Consider the following 18,363-nt stretch of genomic DNA (forward strand, 5'->3'; position numbering starts at 1 on the left):
ATCCCAGCAGCAGCTTCAACAGTTACAGCTCCAGCACCAACATCTCCAAAGTTCCAACAGGTCGCACAGCTGCAAGTCCTCAGCACCAGCAGCTTCTCAGCACCACAGTACTAAAGTATCAACAGCAGCAGCAAAGCTGCAATGCAGGAAAATGCAAGATGATGTAATAAGCAAAGTGTGCAAGAAAATGCAAGAATGATGCAGTAATAACTTAAGGTGCACTAAAGATGCAGGTAACTTAACCTAAACAAGATGCAAATGTAAAATACTAGGATGCAGTGCAAGAATGCAAGAATGTAGTGACAGGAAAATGAAAGTAAACAAAAAGAACTGAAAGAATGTAGATGTGCAAGATGATGTACCTAAAACAGAATGTAATGATAGAAAGATATGCTAAATGCAAAATATGTTGCAGCTATGAAGTTATGAAATGAACTGCAATGCAAAATATGCTAAATGCACAATATGCTAAATGCAACAGCTGAATGCACTTACAGCTAAAAATGAACTGCAATGATGAAACAGGCAGTAAATGAGGAAATAACTTGTAAGAGTGACAGCAAGAGTGACAGATGAAGATGCAAGAATGAGGTTATGTGCAAGATATGCAATGAAAGTGCAAATATGCAGTGACAATGAAAAGTATGCAGTAAAATGCAGAAAATAAGAGCAAAGATAAAGAGCAAACAGCAACAGCACCGCTACCGAGTCCCCGGCAGCGGCGCCAAAAACTTGGTAGCTAAGGAATTAAACCTAAAACTATGGTTATATTTACACCTGCAAGTGCACAGGATCTAAAGTAGAAAGTGAATAAGCAGGGGTTTGTCCACAGGGACTTGGAGGGAGCTATTGTTGTTTTCCTAGAGATTTCTGACAAAAAAAAGATTTTTGTGTTGTGTTAAAACACAACTGAGCTGTTTTGGTGTAACTGAATTAGTGACAGAAAGTAAAGCAAGGTAACAGGGTACTAAGGCTTCAAATCCACCATTTTACCTATGCTAAGGCAATCTCAGTTCAATACTGCTCTTCTCCCTTGTTAGTTATCAGTCAGCTTCTAGGCTTTGTGACTAACTAGATGGCAGTGGAGGTTCTATGCCTGCTGCTCATCAAAGGGTTGGGTTAGAAAGGAGGCTAAAGGCACTAAGATAATTCTAAACCTTGTGATAGTTGGGTCTCTCACACTGCAACTACCCGCAGAGAAGCCACTTAGGTGTTTTAACAACCTAAAGGATGTTCTTTGATTAAGACTATTCTAAACATTTCAGCACAACAAGCACAATATCTAGCTTGGATTGAATTAGCAGAAGCATCATGATTTCATCTCCCCCTTAGCAATTAAACTAGAACATGATGAATTGAACAACTGAAATTTAAAATGAACTGATATTGAAAACAAAATTAACAGCTGAGGTCCTGGATATTCCAGGCCTCTTGGTGGTGCTCTGGCTAGTCCAGGCATACCCTCAACACAACACCCACAACCCATATTTATAGTTACAAGTACTTTCCCCAAAATACCTAATTTACAAAATTAGGGTTTTGTGTTCTTCCCCAAATTCAACAGTAAACTAGGGTTTCGAATTTACCTAATTAGATGGGACAATTGCTCTTCGACCCATGTTTCGTCTGCCTCTCCTTGTCCATCTCCATGCCCTAGCTTTTATCTCTTCCATCATTGATATCTTCCAACCAATTTCTTCAACTCACACGTCACTGATGAGATGTGACGCTGCTGAAATTAGTTGACATATATCATGGATAGTTGGTGGTAAAGATGGGTTGCGTTTGTAAGATGATTTGGTGGCGACAGGGAGTGGTGGTGATGATGGAGCTCTCTGCAGAGAGCAGTTGAAGAGGATAGGGAGATAAGAAGGAGAAGAAGTCGATGGGAATTAGGGATTAGGTTCTGTTTTGGGTGAAATAGGTTTAGGTGCTATGGTGTTGGGCGGATCAGAAGGGTTTGATGAACAGCGAGGATGAGTGTTGGATTATCACATCTGGATTGAATCGAACGGCACGAGGGAAACATGCTTGGAGCGACCGTTAGATTTGTGATACATCAAAACTGACGGCTCAGATTAGAGTTAGGTGCTGTGATGTTTGACAGGAACTTCAGAGTTTGATGCACGATGATGAGGCGACCGTAGGATGATGTGATGGATCCTATCTGACGGTTCTCATGGAAATGGGTATGGATATTGGAAATGGATTTGGGTAAGGGTTTTGGGCCTTGGGTATGCCAAGCCCATATCTTCTTTAAGAACAATTCTTCCTCTTCAAGCCCACTTCTAGTTTATCCGGCTCTTGCAAACATCATTCTTTGCTGCCTTCCTGCGGAAGTCTTGACCGTTTCTTTGCTCTTTTCTCTCAACAATTCATCCAAGTTTTATTTAGTACCTAAAAATACAAAATTAATTAATAAAAATATTTATTCTTGAAAACAATGAAAATACAGAATATGGGATAAAATGTAGAATTAATGCACAGAAGATGAGTTAAATGCCAAGAAAAATATATAGAAATATGCACTTTTTAGCACTTATCATGACTACATAAAGTATTATGTATCCTTTGTGGTGGTTTGCATAATAGATATACATTTAATTTTGAAAATTGTGCCTAAAATGATAAACACTTCTGATTTTTTCGTAAAAACTCTAAATTTGATATTGGTGTTTGTACTCATTGCATAGATTTTTCTAAAACCATTCCAAGGAGATAAAATTTATAAAATTCCAAGACACGGATTTTTAAATATGTTATATTAAAGTTTGGTTGTCAATTATATTCTTAAGAAATAGGATACATAAGGAGTTATAGTAATTGGACTAAAAGGAAGGACAATTTTGTCCGGTGAAACAGACTAACCATGGACACCAAATCCAATTAATTGAAAAAAAAACATGCTTCACATTGACACAAAGTCACCATATATAGTGGTATTCCTCGCTTCGCTTCGGCGGCCTAATAAAATCAATTGTGCGCCCGTGCTTTATACTGGTACAGCGATATGTGTCATAAACTACATGTAGAGGTTTTAATAATACTACCTCCGTTTCTTGAAAAATGAAAGTAACACTTTTCCAGAAACGGAGGGAGTATATATTAGGTATTTTTGGAAAAAGACTCCCTTCTATTACAATTACAATTATGTTCATATGGATAAACTAGGTATCACCGGGCCTTACGGCCCCGGCTCAACCTCCCATGTTAGCGTCAGTTTACATAATTTAGGTTTACTCTGTTTTCATATAAATTTATAGTTACAAAAATCTAAAAACAAAGAGGGTGTGATAATTTCTAGCCTGAAAACAAATTTAAAACCGAAGCTTGGTCGGCAATTCAATTAGAGATCACCATACCTTAGATCTGAATAATTCGATAAGACTTTTTTTTTAATTTTAGGCGAAACCGTGAAGGGGTAATGGAGCTTTGATATCCGAATGATAATTAACAACCCATAAAAACGATAAGAAAATCATTCACATACGGCTTAAACGTATTACAAAAGGATAATCACAATTGAATATTTTGTGTGTAGTCAAACTATTACAAAATATTTTGTGTGTAGTCTAAGCAGGATAATTTTCTTCTGCTTAGACATCCATTAAACAACAATAAATTCACCCCTCGCGTAAATTTTCTACTGGGTCCCATGGCGTTTGGATTAAACAATAAGAAGTACCCAAATGACGTCGTAAATACTCGTGGGTCCATATTACGGCGTTGTACAAATTTTAAAACAGAGTTCATGGGAGATACGTATAATTTATCTGACTTTCAAATCCAAATCAAAAAAATGGAAATCGAAAGAGATCTAGAAAGAAACTCATGGAACTTGTACGCATCTACTGTTGAATATTTACGCAAACACCCAAATTTGGAAAGGCAAATTCCTATTATTCTCTGTACTTGTATCCCATCAGTCCTTGTATCCCAAATTTGAAAGGGCAAGCTTTACGGCATTCCAATAACCCGAAGGAGAAGGATGATGGTAATATCAACTAACATTTAGTACAAAAATGAACTCATGATTATACCAAATTTGAAAAGCCATTAGAGAATTGTCGGTTTTAGGATTGTCGGATGCACTCACATGGCAATTTTCACACTATGTACGTCATTTTTATGGAAACTAATATTTTGGGAGAATAAAATTAGCATATTCTGAGACGTATAACACCACCATCGGTCGAAATTATAATTGGTAGATAGTGTGATTTGGTATTCCGGAGTGCATTCATTTTTGGTAGGTATATGGAGCTCTCTAAGAAGGGCATATCACCAAAATATTAACTTCAAATCCCCTACCATTTAAGTTTTATTAAACTACACGACGTCCAAAGTGTGAGATAGTGTGATAATAAAAGTGTAAGTAGATCCTCCCTACATTTACATGTAAACTTAAAGAAAAAGAAGACATTAATTACCAGGTACATCTAGTACATAGTTATGTTCAAGTCTTTTACATCTGTCAACAAAATTAGCAGAGACAACTTCGAAAACCTTCTTGCAGCAATTTTCATGATAACCTCAATACATTATCTTAAGTGATGCAAAAATAGACAAAAACAAAAATAAAAACAAAAAACATTGCCGCGAGAGCGACCATACATAGATCTGAATGAGTCCCAATCTACTAATCCGATTCTATCTCAAAGACAACACCAAGGTACTAAAGATCTACTCTTATTTAACCACATAAGTCAAAGTTTATTAGAAGACTGCACTCCGAGTATCCCAGGAAGTAGTTCATGCGCAAATGGCAGACTCATGGAGACCTATATGTCCTAAAGCTCATAACCTGCGATCAGAATGTAATCCTACACTCTATTAATCCACTGACAATGATGGGCTTAAAGACATATGGTTGGCATAAGTATAATATTAGCTCTTGATCTTGTCTTATATTCCCCGCTTACATTTATCTGCTAGCAAACCTGATATCACCACAATCAGACTGTCACTTTCTAGAAAGAAGTGAAAACTGCAACCATTAACATAATGTTGAATAACACGCTAATGCAACATAACTCCTGCAAGACAAAACCAATGAATTATATTAACCGCTTGGTACAGACCTCGAAAACTAAGCGGGAAAATACCTGACAAAAATTCTTAGGAATGGAATCATTTATCCGTCTATTTCTTGTAGTATTTTATTCAAACAATATCTGGAAAAAAAAATTGTCTATCTTTTTAATGTTGCAAAGATGTCTCTGTAGTTCGTTTGCATCCATCCACTCATAAGTCTTTGAAATTTTTCTGAAAGTTTTCCTCGGTAAATAAGCTCAAGCATTTTACTGTCACGTGACAATAAATGAGTTGTATAATTTTTTTTCCGCATTGTTGATTTCGTCAGTGTCATCAAATTCTACGCTAAACGTGATGCCACTCCAATCTTTGTCTAATTTTTTATATTGTCTAAATTTTGTCATCTCGTATTTTTGGTTGCACTTTTCATTTATATATATGATCCTATTGTAATAAACTTTAATCAAATCTTTTTTAGACTCATAAAACTCAATCGGAGAATACTGTGATAACGTGATATTGTACTGATACTATTCTCTCTGTATATACCGTTCCAACTCATATATGTCATTAGAATCCATTGATTTTCTATTACGGATATGAGGGCATTGTGTGTATGGTTTCTTTTCTGTTGTGTCGTACCTAACGTTGCTTGATTGATAACATTATGTTCTTCAGCTATTGAACGGTTTGGATCTGAAGTTTGAACTATCTTTTTGTGGAGAAATAAATTTATCATTCCATTGTTCTCAAACTCTAACTGTTGTCATACGAAAACTCAGTTATTTTCCAGGTTAATGTAGCGGTAAACCTTATTATATGTTAGTTTATACATCCTATTTTCGATGCCATCATGTGATTCTTATGCTTGTTATTGATTGTTGAATATTTGGAGGTCTATACTATTTTTTGATGAGTTGTAGAATTTTTTTCCTGCATTGTTGATTTCGTCAGTGTCATAAAATTCTACGCTAAACGTGATGTCATTCCAATCTTTGTCTAATTTTTTATATTGTCCAAACTTTGTGAGCTCGTATTTTTGTCTTCTCCTTTCATTTAAACATATGATCCTATTGTAATAAACTTTAATCAAACCTTTTTTAGACTCATTAAACTCAATTGGATAATATTGTGATAACGTGATATTGTACTTATACTGTTCACTCTGTATATACCGTTCCAACTCATATATGTCATTAGAATCCATTGATTTTCTATTAAAGATATGATGGCGTCGTGTGTAAGGTTTCTTTTCTGTTGTGCCGAACCGAACATTACTTGATTGATAACACTCTGTTCTTTATCTATTGAACTGTTTTGATCCTAAGTTTGAACTATCTTGACAATTTTTTTGGTGAGTTGTAGAACTTTTTTCCTGCGTTGTTGATTTCGTCACTGTCATCAGATTCTATGCTAAACGTGATGCCATTCGAAGCTTTTTTTAACTTTTTATATTGTCTAAACTTTGTCTGCTCGTATTTTAGTCTTCTCTTTTCATTTATACATATGATCCTATTGTAATAAACTTTAATCAAATCTTTTGTAGAATCATAAAACTCAATCGGACAATACTGTGATAACATGATATTGTACTTATACAGTTCTTTCTGTATATGTCGTTCCAACTCATATGTGTCATTAGAATCCATTTATTTTCTATTAAGGATATTAGGGCGTTGTGTGTAAGGTTTTTTTTTCCATTGTATGGTACCTAACATTGCTTGACTGGTAACACTTTGTTCTTCATCAATTGAATAGTTTTGATCCGAAGTTTGAACTATCTTCTTCTGAAGAAATAAATTTATCTTTCTATTGTTCTCAAACTCTAACTGTTGTCATACGAAAACTCAGTTATTTTCCCTCTAGTTTCCTAGTAGAGTCATTTAATCCCGGATTTTGATCAATAAAGAATTCCTCAACCTCTTAAACTCAAACTCTAGTCCCATTAGATGATATGCGACTAAGGAGCCGACATAAATGAATGGCTTTATGTGGCGGTAAACCTTGTTATTATGTTGGTTTATACATCCTATTTTTGATGTCATCTTGTGATTATCATGCTTGTTATTGAGTGTTGAATATTTGGAGGCCTAAACAATTTTTTTGATGAGTTGTAGAATTTTTTTCCTACATTGTAGATTTCGTCAGTGTCATCAATTCTACGCCAAAAGTGATGCCATTCCAATCTTTGTCTAACTTTTTATATTGTCTAATGTTTGTCAGCTCGTATTTTTGTCTTCTCTTTTCATTTATACATATGATCCTATCGTAATAAACTTTGATCAAATATTTTTTAGACTCATAAAATTCAATCGGATAATACATACCGTTCCAACTCATATATGTCATTAGAATCCATTGATTTTCTATTAAGATATGAAGGCATCGTGTGTAAGGTTTCTTTTCAGTTGTGTTGTACCTAACATTGCTTGATTTATAAAACTTTGTTCTTCATCTATTGACCTGTTTTGATCCGAAGTTTGAACTATCTTGTTGTGGAGATATAAATTTATATTTCTATTGTTCTCAAACTCTAATTGTTTCCATAAGAAACTCAGTTATATTCCGGGTTTATGTAGCGGTAAACCTTGTTATTATGTTGGTTTATACATCCTATTTTTGATGCCATCTTGTGATTCTTATGCTTGTTATTGAGTGTTAAATATTTGGAGGTTTAAACGATTTTTTTGATGAGTTGTAGAATTTTTTTCCTGCATTGTTGATTTCGTCAGTGTCATCAGATTCTACGCTAAACGTGGTGCCATTCCAATCTTTGTTCAACTTTTTATATTGTCTAAACTTTGTCAGCTCGTATTTTTGTCTTCTCTTTTCATTTATTACATATAATCTCATCGTAATAAAACTTTAATCAAATATTTTTTAGACTCATAAAACTCAATCGAATAATACTGTTCTCTCTGTATATACCGTTCCAACTCATATATGTCATTAGAATCTATTAATTTTCTATTAAGGATATGAGGGCGTCATGTGTTAGGTTTCTTTTCTGTTGTGCCATACCTAAAATTGCTTGATTGATAACACTCTGTTCTTCATCTATTGAACTGTTTTGATCTGAAGTTTGAACTATCTTGTTGTGGATATATAAATTTATCTTTTTATTGTTCTCAAACTCTAATTGTTGCCATACGAAAACTCAGTTACATTCCGGTTTTATGTAGCGGTAAACCTTGTTATTATGTTGGTTTATACATCCTATTTTGATGCCATGTTGTGATTCTTATGCTTGTTATTGAGTGTTAAATATTTGGAGGTCTAAACGATTTTTTTGATGAGTTGTAGATTTTTTTCATGCGTTGTTGATTTCTTCAGTGTCATCAGATTATACGCTAAACATGATGCCTTTCCAATCTTTGTATAACTTTTTATATTGTCTAAACTTTGTCAGCTCGTATTTTTGTCTTTTTTTTTTTATACATATGATCCTATTGTAATAAACTTTAATCAAATCTTTTGTAGACTCATAAAACTCAATCAGATAATACTGGGATAGCGTGATATTGTACTTATACAGTTCTCTTTGTATATACCGTTCCAACTCATATATGTCATTAAAATCCGTTGGTTTTCTATTAAGGATATGAGGGCGTCATGTGTAAGCTTTCTTTTGTGTTGTGTCGTACCTGACATTGCTTGATTGATAACACTTTGTTCTTCATCTATTGAACTGTTTTGATCTGAAGTTTGAACTATGTTATTGCGGAGATATAAATTTATCTTTCTATTGTTCTCAAACTCTAACTGTTGTCATTGGAAAACTCAGTTGTTTTCCAGGTTTATGTAGCAGTAAACCTTGTTATATGTTGGTTTATACATCCTATTTTTGATGCCTGTCTTGTGATTCTTATGCTTTTTAGTGAGTGTTGAATATTTTGAGGTCTAAACGATTCTTTTGATGAGTTGTAGAAGATTTTTTCTGAACACTGTTGATTTCTTCAGTGTCATCAAATTCTACGCTAAATGTGATGTCGTTCCAATTTTTGTCTAATTTTTTATATTGTCTAAACTTTTTCATCTCGTATTTTTGTCTTCTCTTTTCAATTATACATATGATCCTATCGTAATAAACTTTCATCAAATCTTTTGTGGACTCATAGAACTCAATCGAATAATACTGTGATAACATGATATTTTACATACACTGTTCTCTCTGTATATACCGTTCTAACTCATATATGTCATTAGAATCCATTGATTTTCTATTAAGGATGTGAGAGTATCGTGTGTAAGGTTTCTTTTCTGTTGTGCCGTACCAAACATTGCTTGATTGATAACACTCTGTTCTTCATCTATTGAATGTTTTGATCCGAAGTTTGAAATATCATGTTGTGGGAATATAAATTTATCTTGGGAATTTTGATAAAGTACCCCTCGTACAAATATACCCACTAAAAAACTGCCCCCTTTTTTCACAATTTTTTAAAGTACCCTCACGTTTCCATCTAGTGTTAGTTAAGACTAATTTACTTTACATATTTGCCCTTTTCTTATTGCCACATTGATTTTATACATCATTTTTCAGGTTCGTCGAGTCCGGTTCAGGATCGTTACACCGCTTTCAGGTTCGTTACATCATTCCCCAAAAAAGGGTTCATCATTTCAAGTGTTTTTGGGTTTTTGGTTGTAATAAAATCGACCTTCTACGACATTTTTTTAGGTTCGTTGAGCCCGGTTCAGGATCGTGACAACGCTTTCAGGTTCGTCGAGCCCGGTTCAGGATCGTTACACCGATTTCAGTATCGTCGGATAATTTAACCTCCCCTCCAAGGAGATGTAGTCTAGGGGTAAATAGGACCTTTAATTGGAAAGATAACTTCCACCTAGCACTTAACTGGATGGAATTTGCCTTTTGAATAAAACGGGGTACTTTAACAAATTTCTAAAAATAGGGGGCAGTTTTTTTAGTGTAAAGTGAAGTGCAGTACTTTATCAAAAAGCCCATTTATCTTTATATTGTTCTCAAACTCTAACTGTTATCATACGAAAACTCAGTTATTTTCCGGGTTTATATAGCGGTAAACCTTGTTATTATGTTGGTTTATACATCCTATTTTTGATGCCATCTTGTGATTCTTATGCTTGTTATTGAGTGTTGGATTTTTAGAGGTTTAAACGATTTTTTTGATGAGTTGTAGAAGTTTTTTCCTGCATTGTTGATTTCGTCAATGTCATCAAAATCTACGCTACACGTGATGTCATTCCAATCTTTGTCTAATTTTTTATTTTGTCTAAACTTTGTCAGCTCGTATTTTTGTCTTCTCTTTTCATTTATACATATGATCCTATCGTAATAAACTTTAATCAAATATTTTTTAGACTCATAAAACTCAATCGGATAATACTGTGATAATGTGATATTGTACTGACACTGCTTTATCTGTATATGTCATTAGAATCCATTAATTTTCTATTAAGGATATGAGGGCATCATGTGTAAGATTTTTTTCCGGTTGTGTCGTACCTAACATTGCTTGATTAATAATACTCTATTATTCATCTATTGAACTGTTTTGAAGTTTGAACTATCTTTTTGTGGAGAGATAAATTTGTCTTTCTATCGTTATCAAACTCTAATTGTTGTCATACGAAAACTCAGTTATTTTTCGGTTTTATGTAGCGGTAAACCTTGTTATTATGTTGGTTTATCCATTTTATTTTTGATGCCACCTTGTGATTCTTATGCTTGTTATTGAGTGTTGAATATTTGTCGGTCTAAATGATTTTTTTGATGAGTTGTAGAATTTTTGTCCTGCATTGTTGATTTCGTCAGTGTCATCAGATTCTACGCTAAACATGATGCCATTTCAATCTTTGTTTAACTTTTTATATTGTCCGATCTTTGTCAGCTCGTATTTTTGTCTTCTCTTTTCATTTATACATATGATCCTATTGTAATAAATTTTAATCAAATCTTTTGTAGGCTCATAAAACTCAATCGAATAATAATGTGACAACATGATATTGTACTTATATTCTTCTATCTGTATATACCGTTCCAACTCATATATGTCGTTAGAATCCATTAATTTTCTATTAAGGATACGAGGGCGTCATGTGTAAGGTTTCTTTTCTGTTGTGCGTACCTAATATTGTTGATTGATAACACTTTGTTCTTCATCTATTGAACTGTTTTGATCCAAAGTTTGAACTATCTTGTTGTGGAGATATAAATTTATCTTTCTATTGTTCTCAAACTCTAATTGTTGTCATACGAAAACTTAGTTATTTTCCGGGTTTATATAGCGGTAAACCTTGTTATTATGTTGGTTTATACATCCTATTTTTGATGCCATCTTGTGATTCTTATGTTTGTTATTGAGTGTTGAATATTTGGACGTCTAAACGATTTTTTTGATGAGTTGTAGAATTTTTTTCCTGCATTGTAGATTTCGTCAGTGTCATCAGATTCTATGCCAAAAGTGATGTCATTCCAATCTTTGTCTAACTTTTTATATTGTCTAATCTTTGTCAGCTCGTATTTTTGTCTTCTCTTTTCATTTATACATATGATCCTATTGTAATAAACTTTAATCAAATCTTTTACTGTGATAACATGATATTGTACTTATACTGTTTTCTCTGTATATATTGTTCTAACTCATATATGTCATTAGAATCCATTGATTTTTTATTAAGGATATGAGGGCATCGTGTGTAAAGTTTCTTTTCTGTTATGTCGTAAGATTGCTGATTGATAACACTTTGTTCTTCATCTATTGAATTGTTTTGATCCGAAGTTTGAACTATCTTGTTGTGGAGATATTAATTTATTTTTCTATCGTTCTCACACTCTAATTGTTGTCATACGAAAACTCAGTTATTTTCCGATTATATGTAGCGGTAAACCTTGTTTATTATGTTGGTTTATACATCCTATTTTTGATGCCATCTTGTGGTTCTTATGCTTGTTATTGAGTGTTAAATATTTGGAGGTCTAAACGATTTTTTTGATAAGTTGTAGAATTTTTTTCCTGCATTGTTGATTTCGTCAGTGTCATCAGATTCTACGCTAAACGTGATGCCATTCCGATCTTTGTCTAAGTTTTTATATTGTCTAAACTTTGTCAGCTCGTATTTTGTCTTCTCTTTTATTTTATACATATGATCCTATTGTAATAAACTTTAACCTAATCATTTGTAGCCTCAGAAAACTCAATCGGATAATACTGGGATAACGTGATATTGTACTTCTCTTTGTATATACCGTTCCAATCATTGCAGCCTATGGTCGGGGCTCAACCTCTATCGATTTTTTTATGTTGTTTGGTCCACCGATCTGTAACCTCTCATAATATTTTAGTCAACATGTAAGTTAATCGGGCTCAATTGAACCGGTACTTAGATATCCATGTTATAATATCGTTTTTAATAAGACAAATTCTTTTGGAAAATAGTGTATGTTACATTAAGATTAGTCATTTTTAATTAGAAAAGTAAGTTAGATTAGCAAACCTAATTATATTAGGGAACTTAGTCACCACAAACCTAATGTTAGTAGTGTTTATGATTAGTGGCTAGGGCCCTAACCCCAGCCTGCGGCACAACCTGAACCTCTTCGAATAACAATAATAATTGTGTTTTATGGTTTGTTTTTTCACGTTATTGAAATAAATGCCTGTTTGATTAGTTTATCTTCCTAAGATTAGTTCACAAACGATTGCAATAAAGGATTTATTATAATTTATTTTCTTTCTTTACTGTCAAAATTTCGAGATCAGTCATATTTAGTCTAACCTTTGAGTTAAATCTTGGACGAAATCATTTGTCAACCCTCCTTTCCATCTAATGATTACTGACAAATGCAAAAACTTTAATGCGCTGGCAACAAAAGAATAAAATACCATATATCACTGAAACTCATAACATACCCCGAAAAGTAAGTAGCACATCAAACATAAAAGAAAAATTAACAGAATATTGGAATTATTGAAGAAGAAGAAGATGGAAATTTACCTGATCTTGGCTTTTAGCCTTCTATCTACTTTAAAGTCAACTCAATAAAAATTATAAAGTCATCAACAATAAAGAATAATCATGAAAAATTGGTAAACAAATAAAACTGAAATTGGATAGAGCTCACATTAGAAGATGTTGGAAGGACCTGGCCACGGCCGAATGTAGTAAACAATGTGATTTTGAACCTGCGGTATAATTTTGTCTCTTAATTACTTGGAGAAACCTTTTCTCCATTACGACTATCATTAATACCAATCACGCTTGTTTGGCATCCTCGCTCCACCATGAAACTGAAGCCAATATAATGGTTGGCATTGCATAGATCTTTTTGAACTTTTTCAGTTTCTGCAGAAAAAGAAGCAGGCAACCTCTCTATTGCCAATCTAGCTGCTATCTCAATGTTCTTAGAACCTTCAACAACTTATATAACATACCCAGATAACAAACTAAACAGTGCACATCTCAAACAAAAACAGAAAATAACACTTCAACTATTTGTAAGACACGGTTAAATATCGGCAATTGGACCTGACATGAATCGAACACGTAACCTTCTAACATGGACTCAGACGCACTACCGTTGCGCCACAGATAATTCAAAGACTGCATACGCCATAATAAGAAAAGAATAAATACCTGGACGTGATTCAGTGGTCCTTTCTGCATTAAAGTTGTTGAGTAGGTTCCGACAAGAATATTAAACTCTCACAGTTTAAAAATTTCAGATTTTCAAGCGTGCAAATTCGTTAAGCTAATGCAGCCATTAACATTAACAACCTCAAAAGTTGTTACGACATCCAGTTATTCCAAGAAAAAATATCAGATATGAGCTATTATAGATAATGTCAAAAAAGAAAGGATGTCACCACACTGAGTTTTATAGCAGGACTTGGCCGAGAAATCTCCTGAATAAAGGATTTCACCAGAAGTGCTTGAATGAAGTGAACTACTTCCATATTAAACTGGACATCTTCAAAAGTCAAAACCTTCTTCATTCGGCATGAAAGAAGATTCTTCTGGTATTGATTGCTAAAATTCTAGTATTTTATAGCAGGACTTAGCCGAGAATTCCCCTGAATAAATGATTTCACCAGAAGTGCTTGAATAAAGTGAACTAATTCCATATTGAACTGGACATCTTCAAAAGTCAAAACCTTCTTCATTTGGCATGAAAGGAGATTCTTCTAGTATTGATTGCTAAAATATATCATTTCCTTCTCGCCAAGCCCTATTGTTCCGATGCCCTGATATCCAACTCAAGACCTTTACGGACCTGAAATAAGCATAATGAACAAAATCATTAGAAAAAGAAAACAGAAGTACATGATTAATGTCAAGATACACAACCTCACACATAAATATGACGTTACAATCAGCTTTTCTAAAAGTAAAGAACAATAGTTCTCCTAGTGCATTCAAAACAATTAGTTCCACTGCAGCTTTTGCAATAGGAGAAAGGGACATTAATATGTTTATGCAGAACCAAATGATCAACAATTAAAAGAACAACGGAATTATGATCCGTTAGACTACAACAATGGGAAATATTTTATTTTATTTTCAAACAACACCTTTTTTGGTTGATCCCAAGTGACATTATATTTATTCTGACATACATAAATGAATAGTGGCAAAGCAATAGGTTGACACATCTTACTGGTATAAATTGAATCAGCAGACCCTTAGAATCAGAAAAACATGAAAGGAAAGAACAGAAGAAACCATAAAAAGCCTAACCAAACAAATAAGAAAAGAAAGCAAAAAACTCATATTATCGTGAAACATGTTGGAAAAACAGTTTCCTTCCCGTTGTACAACAGGTTCGAAATGCTTCTTATCACATTGACCCTACTATTTAGCAGCAGTTGATCTTGTACAAAATTTAAATTTCAGCTACAGTTCATGGATTTATTTACTTAGCCATGACACAATATCAGAACTCTCAGCTTTAAAAATGATGCGTACACCAAAAGCTACACATTTTAAATTACTAATAAGTCTGCACTACAAAAGCTAATTAGTTAATGATAGGAAATGTAGTAATTTCGTAGTCTATAGAACATCAGGTCTGATTTTAACCCGTACATAAAGTAATACTCATTTCAGTTTTTTTATAGATTCGGCCCTTTGCTCCAACTCCTACACAAAATCAAGAGATCAACTCCAATCAAAACAACCAAAGAGATCTTTCAAAACAATATAAATAATATTATAAGTGAGTTCATCAAATAATTCGGCACTTGACTGGAAACAGAATTTGAAATTTATGGGCAAGCCAGGACCTGGGTGGCACCTTTCACAAAATTCTAGCATGCAAAAAAACATTTGAATGTTACAGGAAACCTAGGCTTCAGACTATCAGTAAGTTGCTTCTTAAGCTACAAAGATGAAATGCTCAAAAAAAATTAAGAATGGCTGTCGGAAACCGAAAAATATCCTAAGCTTTAAAGAGTAAAGCAGGTAGTAGAAATCTCCCACGCTAAAAACAATAAGAAGAGTAAAAATATCTTAAGTCCCAGATTATTATCAATGAACAAACAATATGCAAAGCCTATTAAAGAATAAAGCAAACAACAGAGTTCACTTCCTTCATTTTGTTAGTTTTTTTACCAATTTTTTTTGGTTAGATCGGCTTTTGAGCATCATCTCGGTTTCCTATGATGGATAAAAACATTAATACAGTCAGTGAGCTCCCGTTTCAAGTTCATATACGTTGTAAATATGGTCAGTAGAGTGTCTACCTAGATGCCGTCATCAGGCTATCTTAACTCCATATGAAACTAATTGATCAAACATTCATTAGTAGTCGTATGCCGTATCCAACATAAGCCGGGAATGAATATAGGTACATAAAACCACTCATCAAACTATACTCTAAAATACTATTTTGATTATTTAAGTACACTAAAAATGCATTATATTTGATGGGTCAGAATATTATATGTCAGTATGTGCATGTAGGCTATCTACCAAACTTTCAATAGAAGGGAACCATATAATTGCCTAACTAAACTTTTAATCAGCGGATATCAGGTGAAGCCGTCCTAATAGATTTGGAAATCTAGGAAACCCTAATATTAACGAAAACCCAAATATTAACGGAAACATGGTGAAATCAGGAAACTCTGCGAATCGGATTTACTCTAGATTCAAACTCTCTTTTTGCTAATAGTTTCTTATGATGATCTGTTTTTCTACGACTATGTTTTAGTTGCGTCGAATTTAATTTGGATACCAAGAAAACCACAATGCAAATAATTCAATGAAGAAAATACTTAAACGTAAAACCACTTAGATCGTAGTTGTATACCTAGCATCAACCATGATTTGCACCTTTACACCACCACCTTTAGCTTTCTTTGCACCTCTACACCACACCTTTAACTTGCTTTGGCTTTAATCAAATGACCACTTCAATAAACAAAGAAATTTATCATAAGAGATTTATTCTATAAGCATCCACGAAAACAAAAATTACATTTATGAAGTTTAGCAATAACTAATTGCCTCTGAATACACCTAATTCATTCTGGTAAAGCTATAATTATATTTGTTTGTTGTAATTTTCCAGGCATTTTCATGTCTGGAAATTCCTACATAGATCATCAAAACCAAAATAGATTGTCAAAACCAAAATTTACAACTTAATTCTTGTGACCTACAATATGATTCCACCAAGGCCCATACAACTACAACATCAGCTCCACCGAAAGCTGGTATTATGTTGTCCCTAAATGACTTTTCTGTAAACTTCACCTCTTCGCAATTGGAATGATAACTTCACTAATGAGCAATAAGCCAAGTATTTATTAGATAAGATGGTCTAGGTGCTAGATGGCAAAATCCGTAGCTTCACAATTCATGTAATGATAACTACATAATTGATAAGGACCTATTGATACTGGACACAAGCAAAGAGCATAGAGAGATATCAAATTCATACTTGGTGAGAATTCTCGTTTTAGTACATGTTAACGAATTTTCACAGAATAGATGAGAAAGTAAGAGATCAAAAGTGAACAGGAAAACAGAAAGTTGTAAGATAGAAAGAGATAAAAGGAGTACAGGGAGAAGAAAAGCTGTATTAAGTGAAGATTAGAATAGGGTTTGGTATATTAGTCGATCCTAATTTATACAATTTAAAAATCTATCACAGTTGAATGGTTACCTCATATTGAAATTTGAATGGGTAAATTATGGTTAATCACATCGGTACTAAATACATCTTCTTCTCCACCAAGATAGAAAATTCAGGATCTTAATTAAGAATTTTTTTGAAATCATCCCACCAAAATAAAATCAGAGCATATAAGTTCTACAAAACTTACCTCAAAAAGGAAACCCCTTGAAGTCATCAGGGATTCTTCGGATTTCGCTTCAATGAGATAAATTCTTCATAATCAAACTGTTATTTAAAAAAAAAAAAAAACCATAAAAACAAATCAAGAAAGTGTAAGGATCAACGAAACCTTGATTTGGATTCAGGTGCATATATGTTTCTCCCGAAGCCCTTTTCTTTCTCATGGAAAACTAAATCAATAAAAACAAAAATAAAAAATACCTTCAATTGATAAAACCCTAGGCTTCAATTTTTGTTACCGAAATCTCTACTTGCCTAGAAAATCCCTTCGAGTTCAATATAACCCTAACACATACTTGTTTTGCAGCTAACGGAGCTAATATCCCATTAAAGAACTCTGAAGAAGATTAGGAGATAAAAAGGAACACGTTTTGATCAAATCGGAAGCATAATCCTGTAACCCAAGATGAGAAATTCAAGAGTATAAATTGCAATTAACGTGTGATTGGGAGCTGATATGTATATGGTAAAACTCTTGGACCGGAATTTAGCTATAAAAGGAATTCCCCGTGACCTAGCCTATCATTCACAGCCGTCCAAGTCATAGCTCGATCCGGAAATTCCCGGCCACCGGATCAGGGTCCCCGTCAAATCCCGTCCATCTAATGACACTTTGATGTCATAGTCAAATACCACCTTTTTTATTACAGTGATAACAACATGCAATATTATGTAGGCATTTTTTGTAATATGGTTATGAGTTGTGTGAATAATTTACACACGCAGCATTCCAGGGCTAACAATTTTGTCAGAAATTAATCCCCAAGTAGTTTCCAACTCGTTTTGGACTTCACACACTCATAGCCATACTACCTTAAATATCACATTTACTAATTAGAGTTCCAAATAATTTACACCTTAGAGTGTTGTGCAAAAATGGGTTCCTAAGTAGATGATTAGGTTCAAGATCAAGCTAAAAGCATTAACTTAATTAGTGCAGCTTGTCTTTTAAATGCCTTGTATTCTCATCTTAGACGCCAGTAGATGCTTAT

At 33.7% G+C, this 18,363-nt stretch overlaps 1 long non-coding RNA gene across 2 annotated transcripts; it reads right to left on the reverse strand.

The window, feature by feature from the left end:
• Positions 1-4,915: 4,915 nt before the first annotated feature.
• On the reverse strand, positions 4,916-17,834 carry LOC113281480. Of its 2 annotated transcripts, XR_003326177.1 has the most exons (6): positions 17,573-17,834; positions 17,340-17,416; positions 16,322-16,422; positions 15,097-15,150; positions 12,790-14,284; positions 4,916-5,036 (listed from the first exon to the last, which is right to left on the reverse strand). It is a non-coding gene; the product is annotated as an uncharacterized LOC113281480 (long non-coding RNA). The 2 variants fall into 2 exon arrangements; XR_003326175.1 differs by lacking the exon at positions 15,097-15,150 and having other exon boundaries at positions 4,920-5,036.
• Between the last annotated feature and the right edge of the window lie 529 nt (positions 17,835-18,363).

The sequence above is a fragment of the Papaver somniferum genome, chromosome 5 (assembly GCF_003573695.1).
Source record: "Papaver somniferum cultivar HN1 chromosome 5, ASM357369v1, whole genome shotgun sequence".
Taxonomy (NCBI): Eukaryota; Viridiplantae; Streptophyta; class Magnoliopsida; order Ranunculales; family Papaveraceae; genus Papaver; species Papaver somniferum.